We start from the raw sequence: 4,106 nt of genomic DNA, 5'->3' as shown, positions 1-4,106 counted from the left end.
CGATCCCGAGGGCCCCCGCTCATCTGGGGTGCGCCTGGCCACGGCCACAGCGGCCACCAAGGACCGCAGGCATGGGGACAGCCCGCCAGGAGTGACCCCTGCAAAACCCTCCTGGACCTCCAAAACCCTCCTGGGGATCCCTCTAATCGATCCTGGACCTCCAAAACCCTCCTGGGGATCCCTCTAATCGATCCTGGACCTCCAAAACCCTCCTGGGGATCCCTCTAATCGATCCTGGACCTCCAAACCCCTCATGAGGGTCCTTCCAACCTCTCTGGGATCTCCAAGCCCCTCCTGGGGGTCTCTCCAAACCTTCCTGGGGGTCTCTCCAAACCCTCTGGGATGTCTAAGCCCCTCCCGGGGGTCTCTCCCAGCCCCTCCCGGGGTCTCTCAGCCCCTCCCGGGGTCTCTCCCAGCCCCTCCCGGGGTCTCCCCCAGCCCCTCCCAGCGCTGCTCCCTCCCGGCTGCCCACCGCGAGGGATCTCCCACCCTGTCCCAGCGGCCTCATCCCCGGGAAGGTTTTTTTGGTTTTTTTTTTTATCACCTGGATGCGACATCCAGGCCCCGGTGTCACCGAGCTGGCGGCGCCGCTGCCGCCGTTACGTAAGGAGAGCTCGGAGCGGGAGAGCGGCGGCTCCGGGCGCTGCCGCAGCGGGAGAGGAGCGGCGGGAGGATGCGGGAGCGGCACGGGGGTTGCGGGAGCGGCACGGGGATTGCGGGAGCGGCACGGGGATTGCGGGAGCGGCACGGGGGTTGCGGGAGCGGCACGGGGGTTGCGGGAGCGGCACGGGGGTTGCGGGAGCGGCACGGGGATTGCGGGAGCGGCACGGGGGTTGCGGGAGCGATGTTCTCTCCGCTCGGTCGCCGCCAGCACGATCCCCAGGGCCCGCGGCGTGCGGAGGGCAGCGGGATGTCCCGCCCCGGGTCCTGCCTCCCTGCTCCCAGAACAAAGGCAGGGATGCTCGGAAAGGCTCCGCAGGGCTTTGGGAGCAGCTGCGCCGGGGTTCCAACAAATCCCCGAGCCGGGAGCGGCCGGGGGGGTGGGAGGGGGGATGGAATTGTGAGGGGGGACACGGCTCGGGAATTATGGATAAAGGATGGGGAGGATCCACGGACGCGGCCCGGGATCACGGACACGGCTCGGGAATTATGGACGCGGTGTGTGGGGGGATCAGGGACACGGGGATTATGGACAGGGCACGGGGATTATGGATACAGGATTGGGAGGATCATGGAAAGGGCACGGGGGTCATGGACACGGCGTGGGGGGATCGGGGACACAGCCTGGGATCACAGACAGGGCACACGGGGATCACAGACACGGCCTGGGATTGGGGATAGGATCACGGACAGGATCACAGACACGGCCTGGGATCACGGACAGGGCCCAGGATTGGGGATAGGATCATGGACAGGGCCCGGGATCACGGACACGGCCCATCCCATCCCATCCCATCCCACCCCCAGGCCCCGGCCCATCCCCGGCCCGCGGGCTGCTCGGAGCAGGGCGTCTGTCGCCGGGCTGCCGAACACACACAAAAGGCGTCTCATTATCCCCTAATTAGTGCCTTTGCCAGCTCCTGCAATTAACACCCGTGCAGGCGGCTGTTGTTGAGGTAAACAGAGGGTTCGAGGCGCCCCGGAAAGCCGGGGGGTCCTGGGGGGTGCCCACCACCCACGGGACGAGCCCAGAGGCTCCCATCCCTCCCGAGCTCCCAGGGAGAGCTGGGCAGGGAGCGGCGACACTTCCAAAACCCCGCGAGCCCGGCCTCGGGCACTGCCAGAGATCCAGGGGCAGCCCCAGCTTCTCCGGGAATTCCATCCCAGCCCGCACACAGGGAAGAATTCCTTCCCGAAATCCCCAAATCCAGCCCTGCCCTCTGGCAGTGGGAAGCCATTCCCGTGTGCAGCCCCTCTCCGGGAGGGGCTCTGAGCTCTCCCTGGAGATTTCTCTCTCCCAGCACAGATGCTCCAGCCCTCGGAGCACCTCCATGACCTCTGGACTCGCTCCAGCGGCTTCCACTTTCTCCCCAAAGGAGCCGATGACTCAGGAGCAGGCCGCGCTGGGCCCCGGGGTGCCCCGGAGGAGGCCGAGCCGCCCGGTGCTCCCGCACAGCCAGCGGCTCATTCCTGCCAACATCAAAGGAATCGCCCGGGCTGGAAACGGCCTTTCTCCGGCTGACCCAGAAACGCGGATCAGGAGCCGCCTCATCCCTTAATTGAGAAGTTGGTGACTTTGAATCTTTATTAAAGAGCTTTAGCCAGCTCGCAGATTAAGGGCACAACCGGCCGCGGCCACCACGCAGCCTCCTCCCCTGCCTCCATCCAAGCCGGATGCGCCGGAGCCGCCTCTCCCCGCGGAGCCTTTTCCCTGCTCCAGCCCGGCTCTGCAGCTCTGGATGAGCTCTGGCAGGTCCTGGAATCGCTCCCCGCGCTGCTGCTGCCGCCGCTGCCGCCGAGCGAGAACCGGGATCGAACCCAACGCGCGGCCAAGCGCTGCGCTGCCCGGTCCCGGGGGATTCTGCAGCCTGGGATGGTGGCAGGAGCGGGCAGGGCTGGAAGCGGGGGCTCCACACGCTCCCTCCTTCCCTCCCTCCCTCCCTCCGCCTGCCGGTTCCCATCTGCCCGTGCCCCGTGCTCCTCCGCGGTGCCAGGAAAAGCAGGGATGTTTTGGATCAGCAGGGCTTCCCTGGGTGGGCGTAGAGCTGCGAGCGCCGGGCAGGGAAGCGGCTGGAGAGGAGGCAGCGCCTTCCTCGAGGCGCTGCTCCCGCGGATTGACGCGTTTTCCAAGGAAAACAGCGGTGGGGGATGCTACTACCAAATCCCGGGAGAGCCGGAGAGAGAGAGAGAGAGAGAGAGAGAGAGAGGAGCAGCGACGGAGCCGGAGCCGCGCGTTCCCTCCGGGCCGAGCTCCGGGATAAATCCCCGGCCCGGCGGATTCCCGGGGCCGCGGATGGAGCAGGGAACAACCGCGGCGCTGCCTGCCTGTCCCGGGAGGGGTTAAAAACCCTTCCCTGCCCAGCTGGGGTGGGATCCGTGCCCCAGGCCGGGCCTGGCGGCGGCGTGAGGAGCGCGGGCGCCGCGACACGCTCGCACACTCGAGTGGACACGCTGACACACACACGAGTGGACACGCTGGCACACTCGAGTGGACACGCTGACACACACACGAGTGGACACGCTGGCACACACGAGGAGACACGCTCGCACACTCACCCGTGTCGCGGTGACACAGCCAGGGCCGCGCTGTCCCCTGTCCCCTCCCCGCGGCCCGCTCAGCTGTGCCCTCGTGGCACCTGGGCAGCGCCAGCCGCGTCCTTCAGCCTCCCGCCCGTCCCTCCTCTGCCTCGTCCTCGCCAGCCCCGCGGCTGCTCCCGCCTGTTTCTATGGGAACTCGGCAGCAAAGCGCGGCGTGCAGCGCCAGCCCCATGCCAGCCTGTCACCCTGTCACCCTGTCACCGCCCCTGGCAGCCCCTGGCCCCGTGGGGTCCCCCTGGCAGGACACGGGATGGCTGCCGGGGGGGTCCCCGGGGGTCCCCCGCGAACGCCGACCCGTCCGTAAAGGCCGCGCTTTGCGCTTCCCGTGGGATTTTTAGCTCGGGAATTTTAATTCCTCAGCCATCCACTGTCTGGGAGTCCCAATCCCGGCTCGGCGGCCCCAGGGTGAGAGGCCCCGTCCCGGCTCGGGGTGGGTGACGGGCGCCGGTGTCCCCCAGGCACGGCTCGGGAGGGAAGGAGCTGCCTCGGGAAGCGACTCCCGGGGAAGGGAAGGGAAGGGAACGATGGACGGGGCCGGTCCGAGCGGGTCGGGAGCTCCGGAGCCGGACAGGAGCTCTCCCTTCCCGGGAGGAAACGCCAGCGGGACCCAGCGGGAGGATCCGGAGCAGCCACAGGCGCCCAGCGAGCCCGGCACACAGAGAGGGATCCACGGAGGGATCCACGGAGGGATCCATGGAGGGATTCATGGAGGGATCCATGGAGGGATCCACGGAGGGATTCATGGAGGGATCCACGGAGGGATCCACAGAGGGATGCATGGAGGGATCCACGGAGGGATCCACGGAGGGATTCATGGAGGGATCCATGGAGGGATTCATGGAGGGATC

Source organism: Hirundo rustica, chromosome 24 (assembly GCF_015227805.2).
Source record: "Hirundo rustica isolate bHirRus1 chromosome 24, bHirRus1.pri.v3, whole genome shotgun sequence".
In the NCBI taxonomy this organism is placed as follows: domain Eukaryota; kingdom Metazoa; phylum Chordata; class Aves; order Passeriformes; family Hirundinidae; genus Hirundo; species Hirundo rustica.
Note: the sequence above shows the minus strand (reverse complement) of the source record.